Source organism: Macaca fascicularis, chromosome 12 (genome assembly GCF_037993035.2).
Source record: "Macaca fascicularis isolate 582-1 chromosome 12, T2T-MFA8v1.1".
NCBI classification, from domain to species: Eukaryota; Metazoa; Chordata; class Mammalia; order Primates; family Cercopithecidae; genus Macaca; species Macaca fascicularis.
This window is the reverse complement of record NC_088386.1, coordinates 83,043,649-83,062,287: the sequence shown is the minus strand read 5'-3', so window position 1 is coordinate 83,062,287 and position 18,639 is coordinate 83,043,649. Positions and strand designations below refer to the sequence as shown.

The 18,639-nt window shown below is 32.4% G+C and overlaps 1 protein-coding gene across 2 annotated transcripts in view; it reads left to right on the top strand.

Moving 5' to 3' along the window:
- Positions 1-723: 723 nt before the first annotated feature.
- Positions 724-18,639, top strand: part of CALCRL (calcitonin receptor like receptor) — a 104,572-nt gene continuing 86,656 nt past the window's right edge. For both annotated transcript variants that reach the window (XM_045367361.2, XM_045367360.2), the window contains exon 1: positions 724-923. The gene's annotated coding sequence lies outside the window, so the exon portion shown is untranslated. The remainder of the gene's footprint in view (positions 924-18,639) is intronic.

The window sequence follows — 18,639 nt, the reverse complement described above, 5'->3', positions numbered from 1 at the left end:
GACAAATATAATACTGATATATTATATTTTATAAAAGAAATACTCTATACACACACATACACAAGTTGAATTTATAACACATACACTCATGTTCTTATGTTATGAAGAAGGTAAAGGAAAAAATAAAAGATTTAAAAACTGCAGGATGAAGTTTCTTGATCTGAGTAACTGATTAGGAACTGCACTTAGGAACTGATGGAGGAATAGCACCCAATTAGCAGAGCTCCAAATTAATAAGAGCCAAATCACAAAACCAATTATGATGAATGCAGTTAATTTTTTTTCTGTGTTGTGCTATGAACACAGATTTGTTAGATATTTTTTTCCTGGATACTTTGTAAGCTATAATTCAACACACACACACACACACACGCACACACGCCTAACTCTTTGATTCTTTGAGCAGAATACTATATTCAGATTTCCTTCAAATCACAAGTAGCTTGTTTGGCAAGTTCTAACAGAACTCAGTCAAGGTGAAAGCCAGCCAGCTTTTTACTGGTAACAATGTATTCACACAGCCTATGATCTCTCCCTGTTCAGGCTGCTTCTTGCTCTTGTCTCACAATAAGAAAGGAGTGCTGCTTTCCTGGGGTATGCTATTTGAGAAAGAAAGTAACCTAACACTAACTGCAGGCGGGGTCAGAGTGATGTAACAGGAAGCTCTGATGTTTCCCTTCTGCTGCTGATCACTTACAATCTGACAACACTTACAATCTACTCAGAACAACCTCTCTCTCTCCAGCAGAGTGTCACCTCCTGCTTTAGGACCATCAAGCTCTGCTAACTGAATCTCATCCTGATTGCAGGATCACATTGCAAAGCTTTCGCTCTTTCCCACCTTGCCTCTTCTGCGGAATCTCAGAAAGTAAAGTTTCATCCTAAGAATATTTCACAAAGAATTTCCTTAAGAGCTGGACTGGGTAAGTGCACATTCAAAATAAATATATTTATTCTAAGTAGTATTCTCATATAGTTTGGCAATGTTTCTATTATAGAATTTAGTAGGTAGCATTGAAATAATGTTGAAACATACTCTCATTTATTTCACATGCTAGAGAAAATACAGCCTATTACCCCAAAGTTAATACAAAATCTAATACTACTAGATAATATTGTTTACCATGGTATTCTAGAAAATAAATTTAGCAAGTATTAAAAATCTAAATGGATTAAAAGACATATTTCTGAACAAATACCTTAATCAGAGAACAATGCCTTTTAAAATTAGCTCTACTATTAGCTAAGCTTGAATCTTGACAGCTGGAAAACATTTTTCCCCCAGGAAGGGTCTTTAAACTTTCCATGTTATCAGCTCTAAGAAAGAGGTGAAAGAATAGCTACTTAATGGGTCTCGGAGTCTCACTTACTCTGTGGTTGAACACAATGCAGAGTTTTGAAAAGTAATCACTTTGCATTTGTTACATTTGCTTTTATTTGCCTTTCACCTTTATTTACACATATATCTGTAACTACTGAACTAATTTTTGTTGTTCATTGTTGCCAGATGTGTTTAAATCTGTTTTCTGCTAACCCTGAACTGTTTCCTCTTTATGTGGATCATGGTGTCGGCTACAAAGAAAAGACCTAGAGTTTAGGAAATGTAGATTGTTAAAACAATTCTTAATTTTGAAATCTTTAAGAGAATACTTCAACTTGACTGGTTCCCCTCTGCAAGCTTTTGGAGGAGGGTGTGATACCAAGATATCTGTGGATAAAGAAATGTGACAGCTTTCCTAAACAAGTATATTAGATGATTAAATGAAGAAATTAAAGTACTTATTAAAAAAGAATTTCCAGGATGGAACTTACTGAAATGTTGAGATAAAACATTTGTTAATGCTCTCCGATGGTACAGACTGTCCTGAACAATTTAAGAAACTAGTGTCTGCTTAACAAATTGTTTGTATAGATATAGCACAAATTTGTTGCTGGAGAAAGTTTGATGTCAAATTTTAAATGACATTGATAGATATAATTTTTAAGTTATACAGTTTCTTACCTAAATGAAATTATACTTTCCAAGATGTCCTGCATTGGAAGCATCCTGTACTTAATCACTCATATCTGGCACATTAATAGTAGGCTACAAACATCCTGAGTAACTCCTCAGTAATTTACAACTCAACTCAATTTTTCCACAAATTCCTCAACATAATGAAGATTTAAATTAATTCTTAGATTTGTGATTCTTTAAAGGTATCATGGCTGATTTCTCTCTCTTTTCAATCTTCAATTGTACTGAGTTCCCTGACACGTGTAGAAATGGGAAGAGTGTTTTTAGAATGTGACTTTCGCCATTATATAAATGGGGGAGAAAGTGGAAACAACACATTTACTAACCCAATGCGATGGCTTAGTAACAAAAATTAAAACAACATTATTTTTAATTCAGATTATTTTCTTAGGAGGTATTATATTACAATCATATTTTATAATGAGAAACTCTCCAAACTTCCTTAATTTTTGTTTAATTGCCAGCCCCAAACCCATAATTCTCTTATATAATTTGATTAAATTTTTATGAGTTTACTAACAGTATGGGTTATAATCTTTGTTTTCCAAAAATACTTTTGAAAAACACTAGACGATGAACATTGAAGGTCATTCGCCAAAGGAAATCTTTGAGGACATAACTGGAAGTTTGAAATAAAAATTCAGATTATTGTGTTCAAAATGTGCTTTCTTTAATGATAAGAGAATGTCAGAGTATCAATGCATGCTTTTAGCCATAAAGAAATGAATTTACTTTGCTAGATGATGTTTCCTTGTAGCATCATAAAATCAATGCATTGAGCCTTCAGTCAATTCTAAATAAGTAAAATTAAACACAGAATTGAAACATTATGTGAATAACGTGAGCTAAAATATGTTTTACCTGAAATATTCTATTTCTTAAAGAGATAATGTTTTCAGTTATTGTTACAAGATTTTTTCTATCTTACATACCAAAGCATTATACTAAAAGTTAAAATATGTAGATTTTTATAATATATGAAACTGTTCATTCACTTTGAAAAACTGGAATAACAAAAACATTTTTAAAAATAATACTGGGTCTGTAACTTTGAAAATTGTTTTAAATGAATGGGCAAGATGTATATGCTTTTCTCACTGGTAACTCCGAACATGTATGAATTTTAAGTGAAGTCAATACTTAGCATATTTGTAAGAATATTTATGTTCACTTGCACATATTACACTATTTTTTCATGCATAACAGAAATAAAATTTAATAAAAAAATATTGAAAATAATATAAAGGTAAAACGATTATGTTATTTGCTTTACAGATTAATGTGGACAAATTTGATAAACACATAAAGACTAACTGAATTTCAGTTAATAGCATCACTACATATTTCTAACTAGATCATATTTGGAAACATTGTAAAAATATTTTGTTACCAATTTTATCTACATGGCAGAAGTTTGATAGTAACTTAATTTTAAAAGATTATTCTAGATCTTTATAGAAAACAATAATAATCTTTAAAGGATCAAAAATGTATTCAGTAAACAAAATTTATTTCATACTCTACATATGACCTTGAATACAGCTTTAACAAATAATTCTGGTTTTGGAGATATGATTACAGTACCAACTTTTCAGAATACAAATATGTTCAAGAAAGGTTATTTAAAATCTTTTGCTTTATTGCGTATCTTATGCTTGGCATTCAGAGAAGCTATTAAACCGTAAACACAAGCTCTATCATTGCAATGGTGTTAATGAAAGACACTCTTATGAGAGTCAAGTGTGTAATGTATCTTAGTTTTGACTTACTCACAATTTTGGAGAATACGCTTAAGATAGACAAATGGTACACAGCTATTTAAAACATTTATCTGTATCTGGTTTTCAAATCTATGGGTAAACTATACACATTCACAATTTCTCAGGTATGTTCTATTTTTCTGACAAAGTACATGTACCATACTGGATTACATATTATTTCAAGACATCTTCTCATTTAATATACAAAAATATTATGATGCAAATAGGTGGAAAATAAAAACTTACCAGAAATACAAGATAAACTCTGCATTCTAACCAGATGGATCTATCCTTTTCCCATTTATTCACATGGACCATGTGAATTTGATTAAGTCAATTAATCTCTGCATTTTTCCTTATTTGAATAATCTTAAACTCAAATTAATTTAATTGTAGTAAGCTATATTACAAAAAAGAGAAGAAATGTATTCCATTTTTAAGGACACAATCAGGTCTTACTTCTTACAAAAATATAAAATAGTATCACTGCCTGTGAACTGAGTTAGGGTCTCTGTTTCCTAGGTTACTAGAATTATTATCAGGTAATAAGTTGCAAATATTTTCCGAAAACACAATTCTTCCATTTTTTTCTTCAATTAGTCTGTTTACTTAAGAGACAGTATTATTCAAAACTAACACACCAAAATATTATTGTTTGCAAAGATGGCCCAACTAGTGTATTTACTTTTGAAATGTTAAAATGTTTTATTTTTTAATTTTTTCATGGTTCAAATTAAATGTGTTATACACTTTTTCCATTACTAAAAATTAAAAAGACAAAAATCCCAACCCAGTTCAACCTAGCATGAGCCAAAATGAATACATAAATAACCCCTATGGTATTGAGGCTATAGTTTTATATTTTATTAACATTGCTGAATGAAGCCCAATTTTCAGACAAATCTTATTTCCCTTAACACAGAACATATCTTTTTGAATTAAAAAATGTTAATATGGCCACTGCACTCCAGCCTGGGAGACAGAGCGAGACTCCATCAAAAAAAAAAAAGTTAATATGCCATGAACTTTTGCATAAAACTGTAGTTATTTCTCTATTCAGACTTAGGCTAACTTAAGCTCATTTATGTTTCTCATAAAATTATAGTGAATTTTGAGCATATCATTTGGTATATTAAATTGCAATGATTTAGTTACGTACCAACTAGATGGTTTATAAGTGCCCATCTCCTTACAGCCTAGTCACATGGAGGATCAATACATATTCATGAGCACACAGGTTTGGTTTTATTAACCAAAATGAAGATAAGTTTTTCTTGTATCCAACTACTGAATTCATAAATTTTACAAATGAGTGTTAATTTGAACGGTGTTCACTAATTAACCTGAGACCAATGATTATGCAGATCTTTTGCATATGCACCTCGATTTTGCCTTTCTTCCAAGGATAATTTGAAGGAAAAATAGAAATTTTGGTAAGTATCAGAGAGCAATAAATAACATTATAATAGAAAAAGAGGGTTAAAATCATGGGAAAAGAATGTCATCAATACAAAACTGATTTTTATTTTGTACTTAGTAATGGAAACAATATTATAGTAACATGTTTAATGTTTTATTAGTCAATGTGAATATGTCTTTAAAATATTACTTTTAATGATATATTTTTTCTGTCTTTTCTACAAATATACAAATATACTTTATAAATTAAGAAAAAATTTCTGCATTTATTTTAGAAATTTAGGTATATGGTATTTATAGAAGTACACTGTGATGCACTTTGGATTTAGACCATCCACATATGAACCCCAAATTTACCACTTATCAGTTCCTCTTTCTCATCTATAAAGTGTAAGTGATAATCATACTGCTTTATAAGGTTTTGTAAGTAATCCGTGAATTAACACGTGGAAATTTTTTAGTACTTGGCATTTAGTACATATTTAATAAATTTTTATGTTCACCTTAAGTCTGTTGTGAATGAGACTGAGGACATAATTTGTTTCTATGCAAATTTCATTCCAAACAATCAACATCCATATGGATAGACAGAATGCAATCTATCTGTAAGACAGGAAGAGTGAACAAGTGTGATTTGTAATTACAGTGTTAGAGTGACCATCCTTTTGCCATCGTACAATACATGCCAGAACCTAATAAAATTGATATTGACAATTACTATCTCCATAGAACTTGAACACTTAAAAATACCTGCATATGAAAAATTTAAAAAGGTATATTAAACAAAAATTGTTGTGTTTCTTTACACATGAAACTCAATGAAACCCAAAGCTGCACAATCCTCATTGACAAAACTCTGGTTTTATCCTAAATATATTATGAATCTAAATCCTAAATATTTCATTATACTATTGTGTATTATCTATTATTAGACCTCTCATTACCAAAGTTGTGCAAAGTTGAATAGTGATATGATTCACCAAATCCAAACTGAATCTATTCTAACACAGGATAATAAAAGTAAACTTATTTATACAAATTTATTTGCTACTTGTGTGACTATACTACAGTAGAATAAATGTAGACATCTGTCAGAAAATTTTAGTTTTGATTATTATAGCAGCTCCACAATCTCAAAATGAGAACATTAAGAAGGATCCAATAAATTCAGTTTTTAAGATTCCAAGTTGTTTTTGACTTTTTTTTTAAAGTTCTTATTATAGGAACTTATTACTGCCACCTAATGGGAGACACTTGTATTTTCTTATTTATTATATTTCAAAAATAGAAAGAGTGCCTGTGCAATAGGAGGGCAAAAAAAATTTAGGTTTTGGTTTAACATAATTCATTTTAAGAATTTATCATTCAATATTTTATAAATTAAGATCCACATTGAGGATGTAATGAAACCAAAAACTTTTTTTCCATAAATAACAAACAAACAAACTACATTCAAAGGGACTCACGTTTTCCATACAGTTGCATGAGTTTCATAGGATCTCTTTTTTGATAGCTATGTTAAGAGTTCTTCAACTCTCAGTTTAAAAACCCATGTTTCAGGTAATTCACATGACAGTTACTCTTATAAAATAAGGTAAAAAATATATATGTATGTATATATGTGTGTGTATATATGTGTGTATGTGTGTGTGTGTGTGTGTGTGTGTGTGTGTGTGTGTGTGTGTAATGTTTTTAAGCCACTTCAGATACTTTTATAGATCAGAGAGTAAGGGACAGAATTCAAAAGACAGACATGGACATCAGAAACAAATGGCCAAGAGTTTTCCCAGGAAACAGAAGGCATGACTTTCAGGGCTTTAGGAAAAACTATACAGTAAGTACAATCTGCAGCTGGCAATAGACTTCCATCTCTCTTTTGGTATCCCTCTCCTTCCACTAAGTTTTCTCACTTAGCCTAACATTGACTTTTTTCCAAACCATATGCCCAATAGCTACATTCTGACCTCAGGTGGTCAAGAGTAGCATATTTTCCTGTATGCCAAAATTGCTCTTTCTCTAAACAAATTAAAATCTGGTAATATTGCAGTATATTTCATTTGGGGGAAGAAAGCAGACTGATTTTTCATCCCATAGTTTATTTCTGTCAAAGAATATTTATATTTTAACTCATATGACTATACATTTATTTCTATTAGGGGATACTAGGATTAAACAATATGGTCCATAAAAGTACCTCATAATAAGTACTTATGAGGTGCCTGGCCCTATGCTAGATGTCAAAGGCCTGCAAGACAGGTCTCCTACTCTGGACAACAACACCACCACTTCCATGTTTTGTAAAGACAGTTCCAATCAAAGTGTAAAGTCTTAATCCATACTGCTGGCTGTCACTCTATTTTTCATCTTGTCACAAGATCAAGACTCAATATCTTAACTAGAGTGTTTTCTAAAATGACAAAACCTGATAAATCAGATCTTTTAATGTCTGATAAATCAGATAAATCAAATACATATAATAAATATGTATATATTTATTATCATAGCAAACCTTCAGTTATTGACAAAACATCAAAAAACTTGAAATAAACAACAACCAGATTCACCGTGTTTGCAATTTTATGTTTTCTTTGGTTAAGATATTCTGAAATATCTCCCTTTCAATTGCTTCTAATATAATTTTTACCTTTCCTACTTTGAAAAAAAAATATTTTTTATGTCTAATTCCATTGCAAATACCATGGTTAAAGAAAGTGATATTCCTAAGAATAAAGATTTGATGAATATTTGTCTTCATTAATTTGAATAGGAAGGCCTTCAAATGAGATATGAGCAAATATTAAGGCCTGGAACAACCTGGCAGGAGTGAAATTCATATAATGATTTTCCTAAATATTGTTTAATTTTTTAATTAATTGAATTTCTCACAATAGCTAACTTCCTTAATTATGCACTTTCCAAAAGGATTTCCTGTTCTATGTTCCATGTTATCAGTGTGAAAGTCATTTTGATCATAAAATTAATATATGTTTATATTTAATGAACCAAATTCCAGTCTACTTCCTTCAAAGTAAATACACACCAAAATTAACAAAGACTTTATATTTGAGTTTAGATATAATGCAAGCATTCTTCAAAAACATCCATTAAATGTGTAACTTTTCATACTAATCCTGAAAGCTAAGTTCGTTCAGCAAGTTCTCAACTGTCCTGACTCCAGTACCGTAAAAGACTGCATATGTTCAAAACCTTAAATATGACATGTGGCTTCCTAAACTAGAGGCCTGGATAAGTTAAATAAATTTAGTTAATGGATTCCTAACTTAGAAAAGAGAGACTCCATCTCAATGTTTCATTAAATCTAACTATGGTGTAGGTCTTGAAATGGCATGTGCTGTTTTAAAAGAAATAAAAGATGTTAGATGTTTACACTCTGACAACGTTCTACCCCCTTACTCGAAATAGTTTAGACTTAAAGGCTTGTCCTACATTCTGGTCTACATTTTCCTTACAGAAATAGTTGCGTGATGTTATCATCATGGAAGGGAAACAGTCTTTATAACAGACATGCTTTTTTATTTGTCTGGACATTTTAGTTCAACCTAATATGTATAGGGACATCAGTTATAACAGTATATCCATTCCAGTTTAACAACTGTTTGCAATGAAATTAAATTTTTGGTAAGGAACAAAGATCATTGTGCATCATATAATTTCATTGATATAAGATTATAATAGTAATACAATGATCTCATAATAGTATGAAGGAGTATTTATTTTAATAATTTCTAGGTTTATTTGTCTTTTGCTCTACATTACATAAGCATCACATTAGCATCTGAATATGAAAAGAGTGCTATCTTCCTTACTTATGGACCTATAGATCTTGTATTCCAGATTTAAATGTCTCTTCTTCCATTTGTCAAGTCCTTCACCTCTAGACAAGTTTACTTATTGCCAGTACTTCTGATTTCAATTGGCACAGATTTAAAGAAGGATATACACATTTTCTAAAGGAGAATTAAGAATTACTTGTAGGTTTCTTTCAATTAGCATAAAATGCTCTTCTCTCACATATCCATATACCTAAGTCCCTCACCACCCTGCAATCTTGCTCCAATGTGAACTCTTCTAAAGAGCTTACATCGATAATTATTTAAAATCAACCTACGTCTATACCACCACAGACCTCTTTTCTTCTTCATCTAGTTTAGTTTGTCCTTTTTTCTTGTAATACTAATCATCTTGCACCAATCTACTATAATTTACATATTTACAGTTTTTTTGTTTTGTTTTGTTTTGTTTTGTATTTATTTACTTATTTGAATAGTCTTGCTCTCTTGCCCAGGCTGGAGTGCAGGGGTATGATCTTGGCTCACTGCAACCTCTGCCTCCCGGGTTTGAGTGATTCTCCTACCTCAGCATGACCACACCCAGCTAATTTTTGTATTTTTAGTAGAGGCGGGGTTTCGCCATGTTGGCCAGGCTGGTCTCAAATTTCTGGCCTCAAGTGATCCGCCCACCTTGGCCTCCCAAAGTGCTGGTATTACAGGCGTGAGCCACCATACCCAACCTTGCTGTTATTTTTTATTTTCCATCCACCCACTAACATGTAAGCTCCAGTGCAAGGATTTCTGCCTGATTTTCATTTCACTAATATATAGAAGCACCTAGATAAGTGCTGTATATTAGGTGCCCTAAAACTGTTTACTAAATATTTAAATGAATAAATGAATAAATTAATGAATGTTTCTTCATGCTAGAGTCTAATTCACAGAAAACTGGATATTGGCTTCATGTGAGTTTATATATTATTCAAGAGGTGCTGGGGTAAAAATACTGAAGGTGTTAGAATCACTGTATATTTCCAAAAAGAAAATATTCAAAAATTAATTTTCATTTTTAAATTCTTACTTCAACCTAATATGTATTCCTTCACTGACTTTGAAAGGAAAAAAGTTAGAAGATGCTTCCTGTAATATACTTAATGTTCAGATTTTACTAAATTCCAGGGAATGACCTTTCAAATTAGGGTAAATGAGAAGATCACGCAGTATTTTAACATAAAATGTTGAAGCCTTTCCCCAAATGGCCACACAATGGCTAAAACTGGCAGAATTCTTGTTGAAACTGGCTGATTTGCCAACTCTTGCCTCCCAACAAAAGCCTTATTCCGTTACTTATTGCCTTTCTGGACAATAGCACTAAAGAGCCTATACAAGGAGGAGAAAAAAAAATAAAAAAACACACACGCGCACACAAAAACTTAGCAATGAAATTGAAGGAAAGAAAAGTAATCTTTTCTGAAAACATCTATAGCATAATACATATTCTGTTTAATTGCCAAAAAGTTTTACATCTGTTTGGTAAACAGTAAGTTACATGTTTGTTGGTCTGTAATTTATTAAGCTTTTCAGTGTTGATGTGTAAATACAGATAACTCAAAAACAATGCCAACTGTCAATGACCTTACATCATTGTATGGTTACGGAAGTTTTCTAAACTTACAGTCAAAGGACTATTTTATAAATTGAAATACATATTTGTGATTAAATAAATCATAATTTGTTTGAAAGCCTCATTATGAATCTTTACACAAGTTATCTTCTGAATGGACACAACTCATATTATAAGAATACACCTTTTATTGTCTCATTTAGATTCCTCATTTGTTTGAGATTCAGTGTTAACTTTATTGTTTTCTTTTTAAGCAGAATTCTAATTATTAATTTATCTAGAAATACCACTATTAAGGTTTTCTTTCTTCTGAGTTCAAATATGTATGTCATTCAGTAAAACAATAACTTTACTTTGAGAAAAATACTAATTACCAACATACATCCACAGTATTCAGATAAAATATGTATACAAAATGTGTCAAAGTTGTAATTTTACTGTTCTTCTACATATTCTCTTATCACACTACTGACTGGATTTTAAACCATAAGCAACACACTGGTTTGGATTAAATAACTCTCTGTCTTAGATGAACTATCACACAAAACATTTTTTAAAATTGTCAAATTGCTTCTTCTTACAACCAACCTTTCCTGTTTCTTAACTCTTATCCCTAAACTTTCTGACTTTATTTGATATAGTCATTATCAAACAGCATATTTTTGATAAAGTTATTATTATAAAACATACAGATAAGCATGTCCTTTGAAAAGCTATATTTTGTTTTTAAAATTAGTCAGTTTGTTTCTGGTAAGTTTATATATGACAAGATAATTCAGTATTCTACAACACATTTTCTTTATCCTAAGGAGCTTAAAATAGAAAAAAATAATAAAATAGGGCTGTCTTTAAAAAGACAAGACAGTGGAAATTTCTAATCTGAAGAGGCTTGATGAAATAATGTAAAAGGCACTTAAGACAAACTCTACATAAATAAAAGCCTTGAAAGAAATTTGGATTTGTATACTTTGCCCTTAAAGTTTGAGTGCAAAGATGACTAATTTTTCACAGTGAGCAGGCATGTCACACTTTCTCAAGCTAGTACCAGTCCCTGCAATAACAAATGGTTATTCCCAATATTCTCGTTTAGAAAAAGCCTGTGCCAAAATACTTGTTCACTCTCACCTAGATTCAGTGGGGACACCAAATATCCTTGGGAGCCTTTTCTGACAAAATACTACTTGTAGATTGAATTAAGGTTATTTTGAAGTCTGAAAAATTGTTTGATCCTAAATTAGATGTAAAAACATTTCTATAAATTTTAAATAGTTTTGCTAATTATTACAACGTACTCTGTATTGCAGAGTGGATTTTAGGGTATGTGTAAAAATCAAACTTTTTTAGTAGTTTTTTTTTTTTTTTTTTTTTTTTTTTTTTTAGCTCTCTGTATGTTGGATTGCCTTGACTGTGTTAAGTATGTCTATTCCAGAGATTGATGGTAACACCAGTGACATAACCGACTAGTCTACAGCATGAAATATAACCTTAAATCAATTTTATAATTCATGATGTTATTTACAAACAAATGTTATTAAGATTTCTCTGATAAGTCCTGTTTTAATTAATTCCTATTGCTAACTAATTATTCACTTCAGATGTTTCTAAAGTAGATGTGCTCTCCAGGTTTATATGTATCTCAGTGTTTTTTGTTGTTGATTTTTGATTTTTGAGATGGAGTCTCGCTCTGTCGCCCAGGCTGGAGTGCAGTCTGCAAGCTCCGCCTCCCGGGTTCATGCCATTCTCCTGTCTCAGCCTCCTGAGTAGCTGGGACTACAGGCACCTGTCACCACGACCACCTAATTTTTTGTATTTTCAGTAGAGACTGGGTTTCACTGTATTAGCCAGGATGGTCTTGTTCTCCTGACCTCGTGATCCACCCGCCTTGGCATCCCAAAGTGCTCGGATTACAGGTGTGAGCCACGATGCCCAGCCTATATGTATCTCAGTTTTAAATAATATATATTTAAAATTGAATTGAACATTTTAAAAGGTTGCACATCCTAAACTTTGCTCTTTTTGGGTAAATCCAGAGCAATGCATTTTGTTTCAGGTCTGATGACAGTGGCTTTTACAAATGGCAGTGTGAAGTCTTGGGAGATTGACCCAAAAGCTGATGAAATTTGAAATGGAAGGAACAAGATTAAAGAGTGAAAAGCCAACCAGAACAGACTGTAACGAAAAAACTTCGCATCTAAAGAATAGAAATATATGACTGTAAAAACAATATTAACTTAGTAATTATTGCTCACCAAGTTAAAAGATCAGAGGGAAGTTTGAAATTTGAAAGCAAGAGAAACCTTAAAAGAAAAGGGGAGCAAACAGAATAAAGACAGGAAAAGAAAGAGAAGATAAAAGGAGAGGCTGTAAAGGAAGATAAATTAGTCCAATAAGACATTTGATTAGCTAGAATTGTAATTTGTTACATTATAAACATCCAGTGCCGAATCACATAAATTAAGATGAGATGCTTTGTCTACATGGCCATGGACAATGGGCACTTCAATGGGTACCATTTTTAGTTGACATGCAAATGTCTTCCAGATACTTGGTCTAAAATTTTGGATGGTAAACCTTTAATCTGCCTTTTCGATTGGGGCATGGTGAGTGTTAAGCCTCAGGGTTATTACTTCTGATAAGAGCTGAAAAGTATTTATTTAAAAAATTGTGAAAAGTAAATACCACTTCCTGGGTGGTAATAACTGACTTGCGTTTCAGGATTGAACCCAATTGGTCAAGATAATTACTCTGCTTTTAAGTGTAGGGGTCATAAAATCTGTCTCAGTCTCTCAGGACCTCAACAGGTTGGGCTACATTGGTCATATCACATTTAAAGCAGCAGTGCTGTTTGGTAAAGTGAAAATCTCTCTGCTTATTCTGAACCTACCAAATTAGTCTGGGATGGCTCAACAGACAGATGGAGATGATGCTTAAGTGATGCATGTGTGCCCTGAGATAGTGTTCTCTTTTCTGTATTTTGGATGCTGTGTAAGTAAGGCATAATAACCCAATAGAGTCAAACTTACAATAACAAAATAAGTCAGTAAATAGGACACATGTTTAAATCAAGTGATTGTCTTCACAAATAACTAAACAATAACTATAAATGTATACTGAGCTACCCATAAATAACAAAATGTATGTAATACTTCCTATTTTAATTCTGGGCTGAGAATGATTAGTTCTGTGACTTGGTGGCACATTTTTCCTGTCTGAATCATTCTAACTTAAAAATCTTAGGAACTTGGTAATAATCCAAATTACAAATTTGTAGACCCTTTTCACCTTCATCAGATTCAGGGGTAAATACACACACACACACACACACACACACACACACACACACACACCCCTTGATTTAAGGGTTAGAAATTATTGCTGTTCCAAAATTCCTTTGTATATATAAGAATTAACTTGAAATCAGGCTGGGCGCGGTGGCTCAAGCCTGTAATCCCAGCACTTTGGGAGGCCGAGACGGGCGGATCACGAGGTCAGGAAATCGAGACCATCCTGGCTAACACGGTGAAACCCCGTCTCTACTAAAAAAAATACAAAAAAAAAAAAACTAGCCGGGCGAGGTGGTGGGCGCCTGTAGTCCCAGCTACTCAGGAGGCTGAGGCCGGAGAATGGCGTAAACCTGGGAGGCGGAGCTTGCAGTGAGCTGAGATCCGACCACTGCACTCCAGCCTGGGCGACAGAGCGAGACTCCGTCTCAAAAAAAAAAAAAAAAAAAAAAGAAAAAAGAAAAAGAAAAAAAAGAATTAACTTGAAATCAAATGGAATTTGTACATTTAAATCACATAATAAACTTTCAAATAGGATCAGTACTGTATAAGGCAGCTCCATCTCCCACTCAGATCCCTTGACCTTTCCCTAATAAATTGCATTTCATATATGTTGATCCATAGATTCATTACAAATACATCATTCTGTAGGAGGGAATTATGCTCTGCATACTTTTCTACAAAAACCTTTATAATTAAGAAATTTTCTTGATTTTCTTATGTAGAAATGTTAGATGTAGAATGTAGAATGTAGTTTCGTATGTAGAATGTTATGTATACCATACTGATATAGATTGGATGTTTGTCCCCTCCAAATCTCATATGAAGGTTGAATGTTGAAATGTGATTCCCAGTGTTGGAGGTGGGGCCTGGTGGAAGGAGATTGTATCGTGAATGACCTAGCACCATCCCCTTGGTAATAAGTGAGTTCTCACTATGTTAGTTCACACAAAGTCTGGTTGTTTAAAAGAGTATAGGACCTTTCTGCTCCCTCTCTTGCTCCGTCTGTCTCCACGAGATATGAGGATATGTCAGCTCCCCTTTTCTCATGAATGTAGACTTCCTGAGGCTCTGCCAGAAACAGACGCTGGAGCCATGCTTATACAGCCTGCAGAACCGTGAGCCAATTAAACCTATTTTCTTTATAAATTACCCAGCCTCAGGTATTTCTTTATAGCAAACAAGGACAGTCTAACTCATACACATATACTGTTTAAATAAATAAACTCCTGTATACTTAGACCCAAGATTGTCCATCATGTTCTTCCCTGATTGACTCACATGGACTTTACCCTAAGCTTGTACTAATCATTTCCTTGTTTTACTTTACCACTTTACCACATATGGTTTCTGGGCAAACTTTTACGTTATTTTTCTGTTTTTATTTTTACTTTAATGAAACTGGAATTATCTTGAATACATTCTTCGAAGACTTGCTTCTTCCTTTCGGCATTATGTTCTTGAGATAAATCATTGTTAATGGGTATAGCTGTGGCTCTTTCCTTTCACTATTACAGTGTTCCATTGTATGAATATAACACAATGTATTTATCCTTTTTCCTGCTGAGGAACATCTGGATTGCTTCCACAGTTTTGCTATTACAAACAATGAGGCTATGAACATTTTGTTAACATATCTCCTGGTACACATATGTCCATGTTTTTTTGAGGATATATTTTTCAGTGAGATTTCAGGATCCTAGCAATTTAAAATGCTTATGCCAATTTATACTCCCACCAAGAGTGTATGAGGTTTCCATTGCATCATATCTTTTCTAATGCTGTGTATTACTGTCAAACTTTTTAATTGTTGCTAGTCGGTTGAGTGTAGCATAGTATCTCATTGTGGTTTTAATCTGCATTTTCCTTATTATGAGTCACAATGAATTTGTAAGCTAAATGAATTAAAATTTTCCTCTGAAACATTTGTTTCTAATTGAATGGCAGTGACTTAATGTTGCAGGGTTATAATTAAGTCACTTTTTGCTTTTAACTATTTAAGAGAAGGATTAACTATCTCTCTTTGGTTAGATGGTCCAGGGAAAGGAAAAATATGTTTTATTGCTTTTAAAATTGGATATGCATGAATAACATTTCTCATCATGAACAAGAACACAGATAGAAAATGTCTTGAATCATAGCTCTAACTTTCTATTTCTCTTTATTCAAAAACTAATATCTATCAAAATCTCCTTTGAAAAATAAAGAGAGGAGGAAAATGAATAATTCTATTCAGGGGTGTTTATGTGTTATTTTTTAAAAACTGGTTGCACATTTACAATAATTTATGAAGCTTGCATATCTCCTGAGAGTGATTGTGTCTCTTTCTACCTATTGTAAAAAATTATTTCTTACATGTCAAAACATCATAGAAAGCATTGAAGTTTGTGTTTTTCACATAATTCCTCATTTTTTAATTCACTTGATTGCCTTTATAGCCATCAGCTGAATTTAACCAGTATATTTCTTCAAGGTTCTGATTTTCTCTTCATAAATATACTTAGGTTTATATATTTTTTTCTTCAGCTAAGTTGTTATATTTCACCATGGCAACATCATATCAAGAAAGTCTAGGTATTATTCCTATTTGCTGTATTACTTTTCTGTGTTTTCCAGATTTAGTTGATTAGGATTTTATTGTACAACCATTTCACCAGTTCTGCTACTTGAACAAAATTAGCTCTTTCTTTTGAGTTTTCTCTAGGTATTTTTATCTTTTACATTGGGGCTTAATAATGTTTTGGTTTTATCCTTTCTTCTTGAATTTTAACCTATTTAATACTTAGTTTGATATCACAGATAACTGATATTTTTCAGAAGAAAGAGGTAGTAAGTACATGTTCACACATACATTGTAATTTTATTAATATATGCAACCTGTTTATTAACCCAAGTTAACTCATCAATAAATTTGCTGATAGCCAGAAGTGACCATATACATGTCCCAAACACCAAAAAGCTGGAAAGGTTCTTTCATAGCATTTTCGACCGGGATGAAAAAAGAACCATGCAGAAAAAAAAATAATGCTTCTGAGTATTTCTACTTCTAGTGGTATTTTCTAGCAAGTTGGGAAAATACTAAAAATAAACTTCAACCTTGAACCTGCTGAATTCCATATGTATGCCAATAAAGGTTGAATTTATGAAGCTTGCATATCTTCATAAATTAATAAGAACTTAAGAACATAAAAAATAAGAACTTTTATTTTTTCTGAAATAGCTTTTAGAAATCCAGATTCTAAATATAGTCAGGTGTCACTTAAGGATTGGGATATGTCCTGAGAAATATGTCATTAGGTGAGTTTGTCACTGTGTGAACATTACAGAGGGTACTTACAGAAACCTAGATAGGATAGCCTGCTACACACCTGGGCTGTGTGGTGAAGCTTATTGCTCCTAGACTGCAAATCTATATTATTATACTAAATATTGTAGGCAACGGAGACACACTGGTAAGTCTTTGTGTACTTAAACACACCAAAATATAGAAAGTACAGTAAAAAATACTGTATGAAAATCTATGGCACCACAGTCATATATGTGGACCGTCTTTGACTGAAACATCTTTATGCAATGTGTTAACTGTATATGCAGACCTTTTGATAATGTACAAATACACATCTAATTAATACGACTACATGATTCTAATTATAGTAGTCAATTTTTAGTGATATATAATATGTTATTAAAACACATGAAGGTGTAAACATTTACAACGTAATTTTTCAAAATAATTGGAAGTGCTTTTTGGTTTACAAAAGATTCAATTGCAGAGATTACTTTTAATAATAAGCTTTCTGAATATTTTTGAGGGTTTACATAAACGTCTCTATTGACTTTAAAGAAATTATTGCAATAGATCTGATTATTGTTAGGTCTAGTAGAAAATTGATGCCCCATAAGCACAAGGTCATTAAAAGCCTTTCAAATGTCAATATGAGTTAATTGAGATAAATAATTCACAAAATGCAATTCTGACATTTTTCAAGTTCTTGAAATTCAAACAGTGTATAAACGCAAAGCAAGGTAAACTAGCTGTGTCTTGCTTTCAACATTAGTTTGAGCCTGAAAGGATGTATGTAAACTACATTTATGTAACTTCAATATTTGTTTGACAAGGAATGAATTTAACTTGTTAGTAACATTTTATGTTTATAGAGAGTTAAAACTTATTACTGACAAGATCTGGCCTCTGGTTCCCTCTTTGACCAAGTTCTTGAATGCTCTTTGCCCTCATTCACTCCACTATGACTATATTGACTCTCTTTCTGTACTTTGAACTAGCCAAGTCATTCCTGCCTTAGAACCATTGACTCAGTCATCTTTTCTTCTAAAAGCAACTGTTCTCCCGAACGTTAAGGGTAGTGTGCTCCCTTACTACAGGTCTACTGCTCAAATACCACTTCTTCACAGACGCTTCTTATGACTATTCTATCTGGTATACCACCATCATACGTTTCTCCCTATTCTCCCTTAGCTTGCTTTACTGTCCTTCATGCCACTTATCAACACTGGACATTTTTATATTTATTTGTTTCTTTTTTTTTCTCCTTATAATATAAGCTCCATGAGAGCAGGGACTACCATATCCCCAGCCCGTAGACCAGAGCCATGCAAACATAGATTACACATCTTCCTAGGGCCAAGACCTTAAACAACAGGCACTATCTGCCTCCATGTTTGTGCCCATTGGAGTTCCCATTCTTAGGACATACGATACCAAGAACAAAGTTACTGATTACTTTCA